A 22,329-nucleotide genomic window follows, 5' to 3' on the forward strand; every position below is an offset into this window, starting at 1 on the left:
AACAGAGGTTAAGCAAGCAGCTTGCTATACCACACAGCTAATAAGAGGGAGACATGAGATTGATTTAAAAAAAAAAAAAATTTAATGTTTATTTATTTCTGAGACAGAGAGAGAGAGACAGAGCATGAGTGGGGGATGGGCAGAGAGAGAGGGAGACACAGAATCAGAAGCAGGCTCCAGGCTCTGAGCCGTCAGCACAGAGCCTGACGCGGGGCTTGAACTCACAAACCATGAGATCATGACCTGAGCCGAAGTCAGTCACTCAACCGACCGAGCCACCCAGGCGCCCCAAGATTGATTTATTTTTTAATGTTTATTCATTTATTTTTGAGAGAGAGAGAGAGAGAGAGTGCACTTGTGCAAGGTGGGGAGGGGCAGAGAGAGAGAGAGAGAGAGAGAGAGAGAGAGAGAATCCCAAGCAGGTTCTGCAATGTCAACAAAGAGCTCTATGCGGGGCTCAAACCCATGAATTGTGAGATCATACCCTGAGCCAAAACCAAGAGTCAGGTGCTTAACCGCTTAACTGACTAAACCACCCAGTGCCCTGGAAGGAGACATGAGATTTAAATCCAGACAGTTTGACCCCAATGCCTGAGTTTCAAATTAATTACAGTTTCTCTTTCATACCTTGCTGTTTGCTTTAACTATTACCATTATCAAATGTAATTGTAAAAAACAACTTATAATTATTTGCTACCTTTTCCAGCATGAGATCATTATGCTTGATTCCACAGTCACTATCCTACATCTGGTCAAAAGTCATATCCATCACTTCGTTATGGAAATCAGTGAGTAAGTAGAATTCATTCTTTTATTCAATTCATATTTGTTGCTTTCTTTTTTTTTTTAACTTTTAAATATTTATTTTTGAGAGAGAGAGAGAGAGAGAGAGAGAGAGACAGAGCACACACAGGGGAGGGGCGGAGGGAGAGGGAGACACAGAATCCAAGGCAGCTCCAGGCTCTGAGCTGTCGGCACAGAGCCCGACGTGGGACTTGAACCCATGATCTGCGAGATCATGACCTGAGCCGAAGTCAGATGCTTAACCTACTGAACCACCCAGAAGCCCCATATTTATTGCTTTCTTATTATGTGGCAGGTTCTAGGCTAGGGTCTCTGTCAAAGATAGGAATGAACAGTCTCTTCCTTCATGAAGTTTGGAGGGCAAAACACTAGAAGAGATCGATGGAGAAAGAAAAGGAGAGAGGATAACAATTACAAATTGTTTGGCATAGTATTTGATAAAATTTAATGAACAGTTGCCCTGCAGACTACTTTTCAAGGCTGATTCTAGTAAACTTTATCCTGTCACATAGAAATATCGCATGTTCCTATTATATAGGTCTTTCTGAGCCCCTGGGTTCTGTGGAGAAATGTAGGATTCTTTTCAACAAAATGCCATAGCACACTCTCTGCCATTCATTCGTTACTATTACCCTATTAAAAAGTGCCCCATTGTTATAAATTCTTAAAAATCATGGTGGACAAAGGAATGAAACTGATCTGTAAACAAAACAAATGTACAGGCTATTAAGTGCTAAAGACGATGAATTTTATCCTCAAGACTGGGTTGAGATGAGGGAAATTACAATGGTATTCGCCAAGGAATCACTATCACCCCCTTACGTGCAGAGACCTAGACTACTTTAATACTAACAGAGGGTCACATTTTATTATAGCGAACGCCATGGTAAAATTTTCTGAACGATAGCTGAACGATATCAAGAATTTGAATATTTTTCTTTTTTCGGCAATAGGAATACAAGGAACAGAATCTAGAGTAGAAGTCAATTCTCTGTATCTTCACTCGAGTCACAAGGTAACAAAGCACTTAAGCAAAGAGTAAGAGAGTTTGGCTTTTTTTCCCTCAGATTTATTATTGACCAAAATAACGCTACAAAATGACTGAGACTCAGTCAGCTTGAGTTTTGAAGCTCTCTCCCCGAGTTAATTTTAGTTAAAATTATGTTTGAGCTTCTGGATGGGAATTTTTTTTTTTCCCCTTGTCTGATTGATTTTTGTTTTGTTTTCTTTACATTTATGTTCCCTTTGCACATTGCACTTATGCCAGGTTTGGGAGGGGAAAGCGCCGATCGTTCCGCAAGATGGTGGGTTGCCGTGTTTTGGTTGATTAGGATGAGGTTGCAGTAAAGCATCCAACATGTTGGTGTGCCTTTCAGTTAAACCTTCAAATCCTTAGAGGTGTTTCTCATCACTAAAACAACAGACCATAAAGTTTGCTTTATGCAAGTAGATTTCTTTCTTTATTTGTACTCAAACACAACCATAAAGGTTTATCTTCTGATCAGAGAAAGAAAATAAACAAAGCAACAAAGGTCTCCACAATAGAGAGTGTATAAGCCAACTTAGCAAGGTCTTTGTTCTTTCCAGGTTAATAAGAAATAGGAAGAAAGGAAAAAGTAGGATTATGAGGAAAGGAGGCTCCGTGCTTTTTTTATGTCACTTTGATTCCTGATAAGCAACTTCAGTGTGTGTTTAAAATCTTGAGGATTTATATTATTAACCAAACAAGAATTTTTACAATCAGGGAACATTTGTCTGGTTTCCCCCTCGCCTCCTCCCTCCCCACCCATCCCCCCAACCAGCACACACAATTTTTGTAGAATATTTTGTTGGCTATAATTAAACTATGTGTGTTAATTAGGATTAGATTTTAAATGCACTGCTTGGGAAGTTGAAAAATACAGGATCTGAATGAGCCCAAATTGAGATGACACTTGAATTTTCGCAGATGTTTCCATAATCCTAATTTCAAATTGATTGTACTTCCTGAACAGTGAGAAGCCATTTTCAGTTATTTATTCAGACGTGTGCACTACTTTCCCTCTGCCAGTGGTAGAAAATATCTAACACTTTCGTTAACTCCTTCAAATAAACTGATTTCTGAGGCAGGTTTTAATGGGAGGGGTGCCAAATAAGTCCCACCTGCTCCCGGGGTCACCCCAGAGCCTCCATACGGCCCACGCAGAAATCTGCACTCCGGCAATTTCTCCCTCGCCTGCCCCCTCACGATGGGTTCAGCTGGCTTTTGACTGTCACTGCTCAACAGGCCAGGGAAAAAGGCAAAGAGAGACAAAAAAGGAGAACTTCCCATATTATTGGCTACGAGCAGCCCATAATCTGTGACACTTGATTCAGCCACAAAGATGTGCAGCATCCTACGCTACATAAGCCCAGGGTTTGGACCCAACAGCAGGGCCACCTGTAAAACACATTCCCAAATAAATGGCCTGTAAAAAAGATACACCCCCGCCAAATCCAAGTGCTTCTGTACCAAGCAGCATTTCCGCTAAAGCTGAAAGCCCAACATGGGACTTGGAATATGCTTGAAAGAAAGGGTGGTCATTTCTTGCGTGTGTGCGGATTTGTTACGGTTTCTCTCTACATTTTATGCTCGCCTCAAAATCCAGGAAGTCCTCAGAAATCCTGCCTTGGAAGCGACCCCATTCTCCTGACAAGTCTCCTATTTGATTGTAATTCCTTGCAGCTTTCCTGTTGGGGGGGGCCTCTGCTGAATTAGAGGCATGGTGCCTCTTCCACCTGTAATGATTTCCCACTCAACTGTAAGACAATGGCCATGATTGATCTAATGAGGGACTGGAAAAGCCAGCTGATTGCTATAAATAGTAGAAAGCAAAAACTTGTGCTTGGCTTCCCAAAGAATTTCTCATCAACTCTGGTACCCCAACCTAAATAGGTAAGCAGCCTTGTGGCAAATTAGGTAAGGCACTGAAGCTTTTTCTTGGTGCGAGTTCGTATAGAGGGCAAGGCAGGGTGTAAGCAGTGAGACAAGACTGACAGAATATTCGCGTTTGAGAGCGACAATCACGTCATTCTATATGCCTCGGGGAGGCAGAATTCATTTTTTTTCAACAAAAAGCACTTTGAATAAATGCAACTCTACATGAGGCCAGAGAGTTAAGGCTTTTTGTTTTTGTTTTTTAAGACTGTTGCTTTTTAAATATTTGAAATCCAGTGGAAATAGCTGTTGTGTATTCATTTGTCAAAGAAACTAGCATGCTGCCACGGTACATAAAAGTAATTCACATAATGTCCCCGAAAATCACATAATTTTTTTTTCCTCATTGCATCTCTTAGGGCTGTGTTTCTTAACCCTGGCTGCACATGTATCACCTGAGGCCCAGACCATACCCCAGATCAATTGTACCCAAGTATCAGGACTCAGACCCAGGAATCGCTCTTTTTAAGCTGTCTGGGTGATTCTAATGGGTGGCCAAGTTTGAGATCCAGTTGTTGTACTAAAGGGTCTCAAAACTTGTGTGGAGACATTTTTTCCTCCTTTCTTATATGCAGGTGAAAGGGTCACATAAAATGGTCCTCTCCCTACCTCTTGTCCCTTAGTCACCTGAGGATTAACCCGTTCATCACGTGCCTGCCTGGGCTTGTTCCTGATCCCTGCTAGAGCCCCTCCCTCTGGCACAGGGGTGGGGGGAGCCTTGCAATCCCCTGGATAATGGGAAGGAGAGCTGAAGCAACTTGGCTAAGGCCAATAGGCGGTAAGAGGCAGAACCAGATTTCAAATCAGGCCAGTGTAGACACCAGAGTCCCTGTCTTTTACCATTACAAAAGCAAAGGTTTAATGCTAGGGCCCTAGGAACCACACCCAACTGAAGACTCTTTCATTTGGCTCTCACGGAAATCTAGTTCACGTTCATCCCCACCACTCCCTGCAGTCTTCATATTGAGCACATTTCAACCTTTTATTGTTACAGCTTGGCCTATGTAGGCGTGTGAATTCACATGCCTGTGCTGAAGCTGGAGGGGCCTTTAAAATTACAGTGAAGTCACAAAGTCATAAATGCTGTCACATGTTTCCATCCATTACCCATTGATAAAGACTAAAATCCTCCCTCCCTCCCTGAAACCGATGTTCCTTACTAATGTCATTCAATTATTCACTTGTTCATTCGTTCATTTATCTAATGCGTTTCTGCTAGATAGAAGACACTTTGTAAGTCGAATAATCCAGAAGGACAGGAGTGAACATGTATGTCCCATTGAGTGCCAGACATCTTGTTGGGCATTTTGCAGATATTTTTTTTAATGTTTATTTATTCTTGAGAGAGAGAGAGAGAGAGAGAGAGCATGAGTGGGGGAGGAGCAGAGAGAGGGAGACAAAGAATCCGAAGCAGGCTCCAGCTCTGAGCTGTCAGCACAGAGCCAGACGCGGGGCTCGAACTCACGAACTGGGAGATCATGACCTGAGCTGAAGTCATGCTTAAGTGACTGAGCCCACCCAGATGCCCCAGACACTTTTTTTTTAAGCTAATATTTAATCCATTCAGCAGCCTATCTAATACTACGAGCAGGAATATTTTCCTGATACCGTAAATTGAGAATACACGAAGCAGGGACATTTTCATTCCTTCATTTAATAAATATGGATGAGTAACCTCCAGGTGCCAAGCACTACTCTAGATTATGGTGACCCAGGAGTCTGAACAAGACTGACAGGTTGTCCATCCTTTGTCCGTGATATGCTGGAGGCCTCTCATCTCAGTCAGTTTGCAAGAGCTGATAATTAAAATTTCAGGAATTTTGCAGGGCAGTTGTTAAACTACAGTAACTAGAAATCATTCATGTTAGGAGTATTTACACAGCAGAAATTGGCAGAAACTACAAATCAGGACCTTTCCTCCTTTCTTCCTTTTTTTGAGCCAGTGTACAGCCATTTATGAAGTTTTAGAATTCAAACCCAGACCTGTCTGCCTATGAAATGAGTGCCATTTCTACTCCGTAGCTGAATGAAGACGTCTCTATCCTCAAAAAGCTATACACATAGGGAGAGAGAAGTACATCAACACCAAGAGCGCAGATTCTGACGTAGACCCTGGATTTGATTCCCACCTGCTACTTACCAGCCGTGGGACCTCGCAGATTTGCGTTAATATCTCTTGGTCTTAGCCTCAGTTTCCTCTTCTGTAAAGTGGAAGGAAAATAACACTTACCTCCCCGGATTGTTGCAAAGATGAAGTTGGTCAATATATATAAAGGGGATAAAAGCCTGACATTTAGTAAGTACTATGTAAATGTTAATTATTATTCTTAAAAAAGATAAGCAAAGCAAATGAACAGGCATGTGTAGACCAGTGTTTATACCTGAGAGAGAAAAAGAAAAGATTTTGAATCCAGGAGAAAACTCTTTCTCTCCTTTCCTTCCATATGGTTGAATTAAATTAAAAGCTCCTGCAATTGTTCAAAGTTTGCCCAAACCCACTGATTTGACTATGGCTGTTCTCATTATATGGCGAGGGGAACACTGCTTTGTCAAGCTGGAGCTTTGTTGGAATCCAAAAGAAGTGTATGCACTCTATATTGCCTTATCCAAGCATAGGCTCACCAAGACCCCCTGAGGGTCGCAGTCACACAGAAGCCTGTGCCCTCAGCTCGTCTCCTGGCCTGACTAAGGAAATCAGTGCACAGCTTTGTGGAAGTCCATTTTTCCGTGATTCTTTGAACGCAGGTATTTTAAGTATTTAAAAATGCTGAACACTTGTAATCACCATTGTTTTGTCATTTTTGTTATTTCTTTTCTTACTTTTCGTGATTTGTGTTGATTGAATATACCAGCACCTTAAAAAAAAAAAACTGTTGGGGCACCTGGGTGGCTCAGTCGGTGAAGTATCTGTCTCATGATTTTGGCTCAGGTCGTGATCTCACGGTTCCTGAGTTCAAGCCCCGCATCAGGCTCTGTTCTGACAGTGCAGGGGATTCTCTCTGTCCCCTCTCTCGCTGCCCCTACCCTGCTTGCTCTCTCTTTCAAAATAAATAAATAAACTTAAAAAGATTTTTTTTTTAAAAGAAAAAAAAGAACTGTGTTGTTACATGCCCACCGGAATATATAAACATTGCTAATCAAAGCTACTTGTGTGATGGAAACAATTCTTATTTATGTAAGAATTATATAAATTTTATAAGAATTATATTAACTCTTTATAGAGTTAAGAAGGGAGAAAGGATCCAAGGATAGGAGAGACATTTAATCTATCAAGATGTGAGGACTTGAACACAGTTTGCAGTAAGCATGCTTATGTTTCAGTGAAAATTTGACAAGAAATAAGCTTTCAGTTTAACAACCAGATCTAGTCATTACAGGTTAATAAGAATAAGGACTTGAGTAATCTATCTCTAAGTGGCCACACAATTTGTAAACTGAAGATCGAAAATCTTATGGTTGCAAAAAAAGTTACTCAATCTTTTATCCACAGAGATCAGCAAAAATGGCTTCTTAGATTGTCCCAGAATTTAAGTCCGTAAAGTGTGAATGTGTCATATTTACTGTTGTTTATTTCGCTAGATGTTAGATTAAACAGTCATTAGTTCAATCAAATTACTTAATATTATTACTTCATATGAAATGCTCCATAACCTCAGTACACATCAAAGTGTATAATTTACACCAAAATCATTACTTGCCAATATTTGGGGACCCTGGAAGGAAATCAAGATACCATCTCATCGAGCCAGCTAGAATGAAATTTCTTTTCCTCCTCCCCTGAGAACTGCCTTCCCTCAGCCTTTCTCAAAGACTTTGTCAAAATGTTAAACGAAATAGTTGTGCAGTATATAGTAACGATCTAGAATTACTATTACTAAATGTCTCTGAAAGCAGTAATATCCCAATGTCCAGCTGTTCTGAAACTTCCTGCCCAGACTCTTAATGATATGATTCAACTCAAAGTCCAATAGAAGGAGGAAAAGTTAGTGAGACCATGTACAAAAAGGATTTAAGTTAAAAGTTGGAGAAAGTTACACGGAATGAACTAAAGTCTTGACTTATGGCAGGCTTAACGGGAACTTCCAAAGGAAGCTGGAAGGTGGGGGAGTCCTTTCTCTTTCTTCTTTCTCATATTTTCTTATTTTCTGTATTTTGAAATTTTGAGCCATTTGGGGGATTTCTGAGGATTGAAACTTTAAGGATTTATTTTAGTTATTTTTTTTAACTTCATAAAGGGCCTAATGATAAAATTTTGCGTGGTTCCTACTTTCATCAGAAACAAACTGAATTTCGGGGCGTCTGGGTGGCTGACTCAGTTAAGCATCTGACCCTTGATTTCAGCTCAGTTTTCATCTCATGGTTTGTGAGATAGAGCCCCTCATTAAGCTCTCACTGACACCATGGAACCTGCTTAGGATCTTCTGCCTTCCCCACTTGTCCTCTCTCTCTCTCTCTCTCTCTCTCTCTCTCTCAAAAATAAATAAACAAACTTAAAAAAAAGAAATAAACTAAATCTAACTGAGCAGACATATATGGGATGCCTAGGCTCTGTGGGATGTTTAAGATCCAGAGTTATGCCCCCCAGAAGATTATATCCTGACAGAGATGGACACATGCATCAAACGTTGAGGAACAGTTCACGTGTGTAAATTACATAGATGAAGGGCATTGCGAATAACCAAATTAACAACTCTGAAGAACAGATTTTATGACATTTTTATGTTCATTTTTCTGATGATAAACAATTCTAGAAAACCTAGGAAATTTAGAGAAGTCCTCTTGACACCAGAAAAATCCCCTGGAGATAATCACCATTACCAGAGTTTTGATGTTCAGTCTGCTAGCCTGAAAGACAAATGAAAAAAGGTAAGCATGAGAACCGTGATAGAGGTAGAACTGATAAGATTTGACAACTGATTGGATGTGGTGAGAAGAAAGTCATCAAGAATAACCATATTTCAGAACTAAGCAACTTGGTGCACAGTGATGCAATAAACCAGATAAGGAACATGAGAAGAGCAGCAGACTTACAGGGAAAAGACAGGTGTATTTTTTTTTTAACTTGAGAATGAGAGAGAGAGAGAGAGAGAGAGCATGAAAGGGGAGAGGGACAGAGGGAAAAAGAGAATCCTAAGCAGGAGCCATGCTCAGGGAGGAGCCTGACATAGGGCTCCATCCCACAACCCTGGGATCATGACCTGAGCCAAAATCAAGAGTCGGACGCTCAACTGACTGAGCCCCCCAGAAACCCCTGGACGGGTGTAAATTCAAATTCTGCATTGGAGATAACAGCAGTGGAGTCACATGGAAATCCTGGTATGTGGATGGTTAGGTAGAGTTGATATTCTTAAGGTATAAGAATACCTACTAGGAATATTCTTAAGGTAACCTATTTAAGTTGGTCATTTTAAATTTAGTTTTTAAAGATCATTCTCAACTATATACCACAAACTCTGAACCATAGTGAGGAGAAACAGAGGTTATATTTTGATCTTCATCATTAGCTCAGATGAATACATTTCAAATCTCTCTGCATTTTATAAAGTGCTCCTCCCATTATCTGTGGTATAAAGTCCCAAAGAGATATGCAATGAATATTCCCTATTCATAAGTAATTTTGACCAATGTTTACCAAAAATTTCTTATCGCAGATACCTACCAAAACATTAATTGATGAAAAATCCAGGTTTATGGGCCTTATTCTGTTCTACAAATGAGACCACAACATCGCTGAGAACTAAATGGTTACTGACAATGAAAATAAGTCACAGAACTAAAACCGAGGGAAGCCTAGAGAGGGAGATGTAGAGAAGTCAGATTTGCTCAGTGGGCCAGTGTGGCTAAACAGGAAGGATAGATACAGATCCATTTTCATTTTCCCTATTCTTTCAGACCCTTAAGCATCTTCTTTCTGCAGAGTTAGCCCACTTGCATCTGAAGCCAATAAGTAAGTGGTTGTCTACCCCATTTTCATTATCCGTTCTTCCTTGCTACCAATTTCGTACTTTGTTCATGTAGGCCATGACCCCTGACCTGGGGGATTCATTTTGATCGGTGTAAACCAAACACAATTTGTTTTGAATTCATTTCATTTTACTAGTCATTGGTTGATGTGCAGGCATGTGATCAAGTTCTGACCAATGAGATGTAAAAGGGATTCTGTTTCTGAACTCTATAAAAGTTCTTTCCTCCTTAATTAAAAAGAGAGCAGTGGGCATAGGAAGGCCATTGCCCAACTGCTGCTTCACCCCCAAAAAACAGGATTAGTTTGAGCGTTGGCAGCCGTTTCACCACATTACCTAACAACATTAAAATAAGCTGGGGATAGCCGTGCACCAAAAATCAGAAAATCATGGATCTTCTACAACACCTCTGGAATGCTGAGCCAACCCAGAAATCCCTATCTCCAAACTTTCTATTGTGTTTACCATTAATTGGCTTTATAGTTGAAGCTATTATTAGACTGATCTACTGTAACTTGCAGTGAAAAGCAACCCTAATACTGTCTGTAAAGCATCTTGCATACAGCATGCACTCGACAGATTTTAATTTAAATAAAATGAATGTGCAGGCTGAGATGGACCTTGTAAAGCCTAGATTTAGTCCAGCTAAAGAGTGGGTCTGGGATAGGCACTCAGGTCCCAAAGTCCTGCATACTTCACTTAAGACCAGCTTTACTATTAGCCATAGCTAGGTGTTGGCTTTGGTTTCTTGATTTGTTTTTCAAAGTAGTTAGATGCATGCCTTGCAACAGCCCAGGTTGCTGAGTTCCAGCAAGATCACCCGCCCCAAGAGAGGGACGATAGACATTCTTCATCAGACCAGTTTTCACTCCTCTGAGCGTTGCTATGAACCACGCGTCACCATTATATCTTCTCTCCCTGCTCCTTTCTGCTCCTTGAGAACAACCATGTTGGAGTGGAATGAACAGGAGCTTGGCAGAGTAAGAGACATGGAAAAGGAACAGAGGGCTGAATAATCCATCAGCTGGCTAATCCATCTCTGAATAATTCATAAACTGACTAATCTGACCCTGCCATCCTGCCTATACATCTAGGAAAACAAAAAGGAGCCTTCAGGCAGCTAGCCTTTTCACTTCTTCCAATGAGCTCCAATATCTCAAGGCAAAGCCAAGAATTGTTCCTGCCACCACCACATCCATGGGGCTTGGAAAGGGCAGCCGTTCAGTTGTGTGTTCTTCTCTGTAGTTTCACAAGCAATAACAGCAAAATACTTTAGTCAGAGGAAACAAAACATCAAAGCATTCAAAGGAAATGAGGTCCTCAGAATCAAGTCCCCAATGTTCCCAGGAAGAGACTCCTCATGGTTAAGAAAAAAAGACAAAAAGAGCACATTTTAAAACCCGATTCTAGATCTCCCTTCCTTCTCAAGAACAGAAATATGTATTTCACAGTCCCCAAGGTGGGGACATAAGAGAGAGCCTAGGTCATTGAAAAGGAATATAGCACTACACCTGTTAACCTGACACGGAAGGATGGTAAACACCAGTGTTTTCTGTTATGGATGCGCTCTCTGTCTTTGATATAGGAAATCTATATTTTAGGGAGAAAATCATCTGCTCCATAGAGTGTCCCCAGTTATTAACGGGACAACTATATGACAGGAATTTTTAAAACCTGGTGAGATTGGGAATCGGGTGGCTAGTACCCACATCTAAACTTTAAAGAGGAAGATGGCTGGAACATGTCTTTATTTGTTGAGTTACAACAATCCCGAGACATTTGCTTTCGCGGGTGAGAAAGAAAGCTGCAACGGGAGTGAAAAGCAAATATGTCATAAGCGCCTTTATTCTTTCATTCCCCACACTTTCACTCTTTTGCTGAGTGCCACCCCGACTGCTGGGCATTGTGCCGGGCAGAGGGACTTGTCAAAGAATCACGTAAGGCCTCTGCCCATGAGAGTTCACAGATTTAGGTACAAAATTATTCATGTAGGAGCCCTGAATTCATTCTATTTGGGCAGTACCACTTGTCTTGCTATAAACCACATTGAATTCCACAGAACGTTGCAGGCAGGGGAAGCTATCGGGGAAGGGGAAATGGGGATACTGGAAGGTTTGAATGGTTCATCAGCTGGCTTATCCATCTCTGAATAATTAAGGAACCGGCTACTCTAAACTCGCCTCTCTAAACCAGCCTCGAGTGGAAAAGTTGCTCAATAACATTTGTTAGAGGGATAAATGAGCCCTCTCTCCATGCGAAATAACGAAAAGGCAAATCCATCTCTGAAAGGTGAGAGATCAGATGGCAAAATCTCCCAATCTCTAGTTCATCGCTTTGCCACACACAATACCTCGCAAGTGAAAATAAAACCTTTTATCGTTGATCTAGACCTTTCTTTGTCATTCACACTTTGAGTCTCTTGTCATCATGCTTTGACCTGCTTCATAAATTTTAATAAAGCTTTTTTAAAGTAAATATTTTATTGGCATAAAACATGGAGATAGAAACGTGCACAAACTATAAGCTCAAGGTATTTTTACCATGTACTCATACTGGTTAACCACCATCTGGATTAACAAATAGAGATTACTAGCACCCAGATACCTCCTATGCAAGCCTCTGCCTTTACCCACTTCCCAACTCCCCGCCCCCCCCCCCCCCCCCCAATACACACACAGGTAACTGCTATTCTGACTTTTATCACTGTGGCTTATTTTTGCCTGTTTTCAAATGTCACATAAATAATTAACCGTGTACATTTTTAAAGAGGTTTTTTGGTTTTTGTAACATTTATTTATTTTGAGAGGGAGAGAGCATGAGTTGGGGAGGGGCAGAGAGAGAGAGAGGGAGAGAGAAAATCCCAAGCAGGCTCCGCCCTGTCAGCGCAGAGCCCAACACGCAGGGCTCAAATTCACGAATGGTGAGATCATGACCTGAGCTGAAACCAAGAATGGGTATTTAACCAACTGAGCCACTCGGACACCCCGAGATATTCTTTATTGAGTATCAGCTATGTGCAAACTATTCTCCACCAAGGTCGGACTCTTCCTCGCTGGATTTAATAAGAATACTATCCCACACTTCCTTAATCTGATTGGCTTCACAAAATATGATCTGATCATTGTAGAGATGTTCATGCTTCCCACAGAATTTACAGGTTGGAGAATAATTCTAAGACCTGCCTTGCATAAATACCTCCTTAAGAGTAAGCTGCCATGAGCCAAAGAGTTACTATGTAGTATTTACAATGTAGGACTATATAAAAAGAGAAGTTCCATTTCCCTTGAGGGGGGCTGGATCATACACATCACGGGGGAGAGGCAAGTCACTTGGGCCAACGGCTAAAGCAGAGTCCTGGGGGCTTTGGGGGATTAGATAATTAAATGAAGTTGACATTAGCTAATGAATTATAAAGGTGAGGCAGAGTTCGAGACGTGTTGTTGGGAAAATACGAGAAGCTAAATTTGTCTTTGGGTATCTTAGGTCAAACTCCCCAGAAGGAGACCCTGAATGAGGATCTGTGTGCAAGGAATTTATTAGGGAAATGTCCCCAAGGAAGTGGAGAAAGCATGGAAGAATTGGAGACTAAGTGAATAATTTAAAGCAATGTCCCAGCCTTAGGCGGATCCCACAGGGAGTTAGAGAGTGTAGATTACCAACCACTACACTACACTGACATGTGAGTCAGGCTTTGTGGTACTGTATTTATCAGTCAGTCATTGACAAAAGCTATTACTGGTGGGAAAGAGGGGAAGAAGGAAGCAGGAGGCCAGTGTAGGACAAAACTCCCAGGCATAGCCAGCAGGCTGTTTGTGTGGGCAAGTGGCTTCAGCAATCTGCAGTCAAGCCTTCAAAGTGAGTCACTCACGGGTACAGGTCATTAGAAGCAAAAACACACAGATGCTGAGGAAGGGGCACCCAGAAACCAGAGCAAGATCCATGGGACGAAAAAGGAGGAACTTGAGTGCTCACATGTCAGCCTTACGGGGCAAGGACAGGCCTAGTAGTAGGGGACAAAACCGAAAATCAGGGTGCAAGGAAAATCAGTAATAGCCCATGATGGGGCCAGACAGTCCAGCCTTCCTTTTTTATTGACTCGTCCACTGAGCATGATTGACTTTGTCTGGGCTGTAGGTTCAGGACCAAAACAGACTAATTGGATGATTTAATCTGATGGACTTCGTTACATATGTTCCCAGTAGTCCTTCTGCATGAGAGTTCTACAGTTCAGTAGCTGTATCATTCATTTTTTTCATTCATTCTCAAATGTTTTTGAACATCACCACATATCAGACACTTCCTGAAGAATAGAACGAACAAGACCAATATGGTGTCTGCTTTCGTGGAACATACATTACAGTCTAGTAGTTCAGAGAGGAAAAGGAACTTGCCCTAAACTACAAAGCTAGAGAGGCAGAGATAGCATCTCAGCCCAGATACCCAGATCTCACCCCTGGAACTTTGAATCCAGCTGGCTCCCTGGAAGATGCAAACAATGAAGTCACTCACGGCAATATAGAAGCTATGGCTATGTTTTTCTTCCTCCCAAAAAAAAAAAAAAAAAAAAAAAAAAAAAAAAAGGCTTCTTGGGATGGTGGGAGAGAAAGGTCAAATGAATTTAATTATCTTATTAGCAATTTTGGGAGAGGTGTTGCTTTTTCATTAAAACACAATTATAAAAACTGAGCAAAAATTAAAAATCAAGTTCAATTTTTGTACAGAGAGCACAAGGCCAAAAGACTATCCTTTCCCTTTTATAAACACCTTTCCCAAGGTGTGAAAAGACTTGGTGATAGGTGTGTAATTTTACTGATCCTTTAGAAGCAGCTGAAATGTGGAAAAACCAGAGAGCTGGCTTAGAATAGAGCCCCTGCCTTAGCTTCAGCTGCCTAAATGTGGTCATTTCAAGACAGATTCCCAAAGTTAATTATGTTTTCCTGTAAAATGTAGCATTAATTGTAAGTGTAGAGTATTAAAATGGAATGTATAATACACTACTCAGATGGTTTGTTGTACTTTTTTTTTCCCAAATAAGTGTATCGCACATGAGGTCCCTGTAATGGTATTAATTATTTATCGCTCTATGTGGAGAAAATATCAATTATAATAAAGTGTAAAAGGGTTATTAGCTTTTCTGAGCAATAAATAAAGTGGAAGTTGTGAGATCAATAGGATGAATATATTAAGTTAAAATTCTCTTTTGCCTTAACAGCTGATAGGATTTTATATACCAATCTCATGAAAGTGTTATAGACATTTAGAAAAGAGATATATTAAATAAAAATAAAATCTATTAAAGGAGGTAATTTTAAATATTTAATGGTATAATTAAGTCTTATTAATGTAACATTCTTTATTTTTCAGATTAAAAATTCACGGGATTGTCATCCCTTTCATCTTAATCAGGCACCGTGTTTGTTGTAATTATTTGTTATGTATTTTCATTAACATTTGATGAATATTAACCGTTCGAAATAAAACGGTATTTTTTTCTTTAGCTGTGGTGACTAACAGGGGCTACTCCACAGCTAGCAGATGGAGAGCCAGAAAAGAAATGGGAGCCGTTCCAGAAAACTCTCCGAGGTGAAGGGCAAGCACAGTCAGAAGTTCTTATGGTTTCACCTCCCGCTTCCAACCGTGGAGGACCCAAGTCTTTGCCACGCCCGAGAAAGCCCGTCTTAGCATCATCCGGAAGCACAAGGTCTAGAGGGGCAGAGAACCGAACACCAATAAAGCTTCTGGTGCTTCCTCCTTTAGTTTCAGGCAAGTTGCTACACCTCTTGAGCCTCCATTTCCTTATCCAAAAAAAAAAAAAAAAAGGGGGAATAATAGCCCCTTCCTTGCAGGGCAGCTGTAAGGATTAGAAAGAGTAAATATACAGAGCCTGGTCCAGAGTAGATGCTGGATAAGGAAAAAGAAGTCATAATTTGATGCACCCATTTGAGGCCATAGAGAAGTTCCTGATTCAGTTTAGGTGGAGAAATAAGAAAGTAATAGGCATAGCCAGTGCTCCACGTCCTTTCAAAGAGCAGGCGTTAAAAATTGGTGCGCACTTGTATGCTACGAGAGACACCGTTAGGAAGGTTAACAGACAAGCCATGGGCCCAAGAAAATATTTGCGAATCGTATCTCTGATAAAGGACTTCGATTCAGAATATATAAAGAACTCTTACAACTCAATAAGAAGACAAAACGCTGACTAAAAAATGGGCAAAATATCTGAATAGACGTTTTAAGTAAGAAAATATACGAATGGCCAAATATGTACGTGAAAACGCGCAAGACGTCCTGGGTCATTGGGAAGAGGCTGACGAAAATCACAGTGAGTTTTGCACTCCCACCACTCGTCAAAGCAGCCATAATTGAAAGGAAAGGCAATACCAGGTGTTAGTGAGCATGTGGAGACATTTTAAAACCTCATATATTGCAGGCAGAAATATAAAATGGTACAGCCACTTCTGAAAACAGTTTGGCAATTTGTTGAAAGGTTACACATGAACTTACCATACGACCCAGCAGGTCCACTCCTAAGAATATACCCAAGAGAATTCTGTCTCCCTGTCCTCCTCCAAAGGCAGCCCCTGTCATCCTACCTTTAATGTTTTTTCATGTCTATTCATTCATTTCCTAGAGCCCCAGAGAAAGAGGTTAAAGGAAAGTGGGTGGAGGCATGGGCTAATCACAAATAAGGAGGCCTCGATGAAAAGCTAAGACCCATAGGTTCATTCATCAGCTAAATGATTTCCAGTTTCTTCTCCCTTCACATATCAAATCTACTGAAGGATAAAATGATAGAATTTCCCTCTTTTATATACAGTAGGCACCATGACTGTTTCATGCCCAAGAAAGTACACGCGAAACTTAACTCTACAACATTTAGGGATCATGATACCATACCGAGAAAAAGGAGGCACGGGCCGGAACATTAACACCAGTCTAAAAGTATGAGCCATCTTTCGCTAACTGCATGTTTAACTTTTGGCAAGCTCCACATTGAAATCCTAGGGACCTTTGTGCCTTAAATTTCTTCGGGCACATTTCATAATTTCTGACCAACAAAAATTGTACCAATGAAGTTATTTAGTTGCCTTTAGCTTCAGATTACTCATTAAGGAAAAACACGTGCCCAAAAGGTCAGTGTTCGGTGTTGGTCAGCTTGATTATTCGTCACCGGAAACTGTAGGCTTTATAAAATGAGTTCACGTATGTAAGGAAAATGTGTATGTATTGACACAAATGCCATCTTCCCTGAGGGGTAGCAAGAGGAGATAAGTGCTGTTGTAACACTGACACTCTTGTGCAACATGTGTCACAGCTTTCCAAGAGCCTTCACGCTGAATGAAATTCACAAGGGAACCCCCAAGGGAAAAATGTGGTTTGAGGAACTTCTAGAGGAAGAGGGGATGGACGAGTAACTAATACTTTCTGATACCAATAAAGATGTTCTATTGAGGGAGGAGAGGAGGTGATAAATGCTATCTAGATTTAAAAGGAAAAAGATGTGAAGACTGCGGGCCTCATCGGTGATACGTTGCGTTGGCCTAATTCTCTATGTGTGAGCATGATTCTAGCAAGCGCATCTGTATCACGAGCTATTTCTACCCCCAGTAAAGCTGTAAAAGACCCCATGGGAGGAAAGCATGACGAAGGAATGAGGAAAGACTAGCGTACCGTAGGTAAACCGGACTGCATCCACCCAATATTGTTTACACAACACACTGTGGCATTGGATCATTTTTTAAAGACTTGGCTTTGTCTCCTTTTTAATTATGAAGGATAAAATAAAATTGAGTGACTGAGAGGAATAAATAGATAATGAAGTATCAAGGGTTTTTATATAGAAGCTCCTTATTAAAATGACTGTCTCCTTCAACTGTTTAATCTAATTTCTGCAAGGCAGGTTTTCACTTGTTCTGCTCATATAAATGCACAGGTATTAGAGGTATTATTAAGACACTGTGTAGTTCACACTCAGAACTTTCAGAACTGCTTTAACCCCTTAAATGCTCAGTGAATCAACTGAAGAGGGACAACGTGAGGCGAGGAAAAGAAAACACCCATGGGAGACAGTTGAAAGCAATTTGTTTGAGCTCCAGATTAGACCTCTGTCTCTGTCCTCACATGCTGGTCCTCTACAAAATATATAGCCCTGCTTGCAATCCATGTTTATGGAACTGGGGCCTCAAGCTGGATGCTTTATGATTCAGCGGTCATACATAATAAAGATATCAAGATTGGAAATGGGGTTTCCAACCAGACAATGGGCAAGTCTCTGTCCTCTGAACTTGTATAACTTTTATGGTCATCTTGCCTATCAGGAAAAAAAAGAAATAAATCAGACCTCTTGAGTGTCCTAGTAACAATCTTGAAATATTCTTTCTTAATTCTCTGGGTGTTGCCAATGAACCAAGTTCTAGACAAGCTGTTCTCAAAGTGTGGAGTCCTGACCAACAGCATCAGCATCATCTGGTTGGTAGAAATGCAAGTTCTGAAGACCACCCCAGACCCACAGAGTCAGAAACTCGGGGAGTGGGACTCAACAATATGTGCTATAATTAAGCTTTCCGGGGGATTCTGACACTGGCTCAATTTTGAGAGTGACTACTCTAGATTGCTTGCATTTCAAGGGCTGCTTGACCAGTCACAGAAAAGGGGGAGACACGCAGCTTCAGCCTGGCATTTTTTATTCTGACGTTGCCCTTCTCTAACCAGATACTAGCACTCTGAACCAGTCATTTAATCCCTTGTAAACTGAGTAACTGGGCAGCTTACCATATGGGCAACTCGGGCAAATTGGCAGGATGCCACTGAGAAAGTTATGCAAATAGGGTGTTTGTGCAGGCTTTGATGACACTTTCAATATTCCTTGTTGAATTAGCAAAGCCTTTAAGTGGGTAGGGGACTGTCCCCAGCCCCGGGAATTCCCAGTAAGAGATAGGACCCTTTCTACCTTGGAAAACCCAAGTCTTAGTAAGGTTGATGGAGTTCCTTAAGAGATTATTCACAAAGATTGGGTCCAAAGAAAGTTCATCCTACAAACCAAACATGTATGCGAACACATACACGCACCCCTAAAAATCAATCCATTTAGAGTAGAAATTGTAATAAGCCTTTGACTTCACAGTGAAACTGTTCTTTCTATGTAAACAACAATAATAATTATTATAATAAAGTAAAATATAATAAATAATATATATACCCCACTTAATGGATTATCACCTGAAGCTGTTGGTTTGAATTGTGTGTGTTACACGGAAAAATGATTACTTTTGAATACCTAATAAAATCCTGTTTAAATTTAGATAAGCTTTTTTTTTTATCTCTTTCCATACTTTCACATACCTGCGGTTTTGTGTTTTTCTTCTCCAGTTATAATGAATAACACTCTTTAGCCTCATTCTTTTTCTTTAAATGAAAAAGAAAAACAATAAAAAGAAAGCTAAAATGAAAAACACTCCCATACTCAACTGAAAGGTTGGAAACGTAACAACACAAATTCTGAGAAATACAAGTTTCGCCTACACCGCACACACCTTATTCTTTTGTTACTATTTAAATACTTAAAAGTACAGTGTAAGCCTAAAATAGCTCAAACGTTATGACAATGTTTCAGTAACAAATACCCCATCAGGTCTCCACTGAGAAATTTCAGCAGAAGGTAGAGTGCTTTGCTTTTATGTATACTGAACAAAATCTGAGAGGCCCAAACTCAAGTCACCTGGGGAAATTTGGTGAGAATTCCTTGAAAAATATCATCTCACCTTAAGGAGAGTAGGGCTGCTTCTGAGACTGCCTCTTAAGGGTAATGGCTATAGTAGGTGTGAAAGAGCACTCAGGAGTATACTCCAACCTGATGCTTCTAAACGTTTAAAGGATGTGGGGATTGCCTGGGGGGTTTGTGAGTATGCAGATCCTGATTCACTAGATCTGAGGCAGGGCCTGAACTTTGTATTACTAGTCAGCCTCTAGGTGATGCTGATGCTTCCGATCCCTGGGCCACACTTGGAGTCGCAAACTCTACTCCAGCTTTTATCCCCAGGACAAACCTGACAATGAGAAGGACCTCTCCTGAAATTACTTCTTTGTTCTTAAAAGCCAAGGTAAGGTTATACCATTGCATTAACCATTATTATTAAAAAGTTCATAAAATGTCTTCCTTTGCTGAAGGAAGACACCCAGGAAATACTGTAGAGTTTATTTTCTATGTAATCATGGATATGATTCTTAACCCTTTGAGCCTCATCCATTTAGCTAATAGTGGACTCTTCCCTGGGTGCCAGGCCCTGTGCTGTGCCCTAGAGATAGTGAAGACACACAGGGAAGCTGGTGATTTCAGAGACTGTGATAAGGGCTAGAATAGGGATGATGCCCAGGTAAGGTCACAGGAGCCCCAAGAGGAAGCACCTACAAAACTGAGACCCTTGTGACAAATATGAATTAGCCAAGCAAGGGGGAGATTGTTCCTGTTGGGCATGCTATTAAATAAATAGTGGCCTCAATGAACCATGACCCTCTGTGTCCATACCCTTTTGTAATGTGATGCTGCTGCCATTCCTATCAAGCAAGAGGAACTAGCTCTCCCTTGAATGTGGGCTGCCCTTGTGGCTTTTCTCTGACCAAGAGAATGTGGGGAAAATGACATGCAATAATGCCAGAGTGTACATGTTAAGAGATCTGTAGTCTCCATTCCTACCTTCTTAGAACATATGTGAAGAAGCTGGGCTAGATGATTGAATGATTAGAGACCACATGGAGAGAGATATCCCAACTCTGTCGCCTTCTTTACCAAGGCCCAGACATGTGACAGAGTCCACTGTAGGCCCCCAGCTCCAGCTGGCCCATCTGATGACTACAGCCACACGAGAATACTCTGGCAAGGCCAGCAGACACACCGAATTGTGAGAGATAATAAAGCGTTGTTATTTTGAGACAGTAAAGGTTGGGATGGTTTGTTACACAGCAGCAGACAACTAAAATACCTGAGAAGGAATAAAAAAGAAAGAGAGAGAGTGTGTGTGAGCTGGGGGAAGGAGGTGGCAGATATATGAAAAAAATTAAGCAAGTCAATATGTCAGGACACGATGGTGTGAAAAGGCTAAGATTTGGTCCTAATGAGCAAGGCAAGAAACAAGTCTGTGGAGGGCATTGTAGAGAGTTTAAACTTTATTCTGACACAATTTGGAGCCATAGCAGTGATTTCAGTTGAGGGGGATGACACCAGATTCTTAACTTGTAAAGGGAACATTAATACTAGTTACTTACTCCTCCTAGGAGTTTTAAAACTACCTAGTGAGAATTAAATGACATATACTGGTGAAAAATGACATGGAGGCAGGGAACTCCATCGACACTCTGGACCAAGATGGCAAAGAGGGGGCTCTTGAATATTCCCCCTCTCACAGACACACTGGGTGCACAGCTACACACAGAGATATCCAGAAATTAGTTGAATGACTCCTACATATTAGGCAACTGAGAAAATGCCCATATCAAAATGGGTAGGAAAGACTGAGACACACTCTTGCCATAAGCATCACCCCCCACACAGTGGCCAACTCTCAGCTCCTTCCTGAGAAGTGAAGCTCTCATTTCTAGGGTCCCAGCTTTTAAGGCTTGTCCCCAAAGGATAAACCCCCAAATTATCTAGCTCAGAAAGTCAGCAAGTCTTTTTAAAAAAAATTTTTTTTAACATTTATTTATTATTGCGAGACAGAGAGAGACAGAACATGAGCATGGGAGAGGCAGAGAGAGGGAGACACAGGATCTGAAGTAGGTTCCAGGCTCTGAGCTGTCACCACAGAGCCCGATGCAGGGCTTGAACTCACAAACCGCGGGATCATGACTTGAGTCAAAAGTCGGACACTTAACTGACTGAGCCACCCAGGTGCCCCAGAAAGTCAACAAGTCTTGAATTCATGAGTCTTTTAGGGCTATAACAAAGAAACAGTTCTTAACAGGTATGTGAGCACTTGCCATGGCTATCCCCTCCCCCGCCACCTCAGCCTCAGGGTAGAAGGAGTAGACAAAAATGCCCATCTCCCATTTTTTCCTGGTAGGAGTTTGACCTCAAACTTCCTCAGCTGCTGGCTAAGGATCCAGCTTCTAATCAGTCTGCATCTAAGTGCTGACTTCAATTTTTCCCTTTGAGACACTCATAGATCTTGGCACACCGTCACCAATGAGGTACCACTAAGAATAAAGACAGCAGCATAGGCAATCACAAAGGTTCAAGAGATATCCAAGATCTAGGGCAGGGTTGAACAGTGAGAACATCTCCTACATGAGACCATTCCTACAAGGCTGGGAGTGAAAATAGCTTAGGAGACTTATGTGACATCATCAAACTGACCGATATATGCATTATAGAAATACCAGAATGAGAAGAAAGCATATAAGAAGTGTAAATTTATACACTCCCAATATCAATATACCTACATTTATAAAGCAAATATTAAAGGACCTGAAGGGAGAAATAGACAGCAATACAATAATAGTAGGAAACTTCGACACCCCACTTTCAACAATAGGTAGATCAACTAGACAGAAAATCAATAAGGAAACATTAGAATTAAACTCTATTTTAGACCAAATGGACATAACAAATAT

At 41.0% G+C, this 22,329-nt stretch overlaps 1 long non-coding RNA gene across 1 annotated transcript; it reads left to right on the forward strand.

Moving 5' to 3' along the window:
* Positions 1-541: 541 nt before the first annotated feature.
* On the forward strand, positions 542-15,479 carry LOC125175671 (uncharacterized). Its single transcript, XR_007155921.1, has 3 exons — positions 542-792; positions 1,758-1,819; positions 15,222-15,479. It is a non-coding gene; the product is annotated as an uncharacterized LOC125175671 (long non-coding RNA).
* The last annotated feature ends 6,850 nt before the right edge of the window (positions 15,480-22,329 follow it).

This window comes from Prionailurus viverrinus, chromosome C2 (genome assembly GCF_022837055.1).
Source record: "Prionailurus viverrinus isolate Anna chromosome C2, UM_Priviv_1.0, whole genome shotgun sequence".
NCBI classification, from domain to species: Eukaryota; Metazoa; Chordata; class Mammalia; order Carnivora; family Felidae; genus Prionailurus; species Prionailurus viverrinus.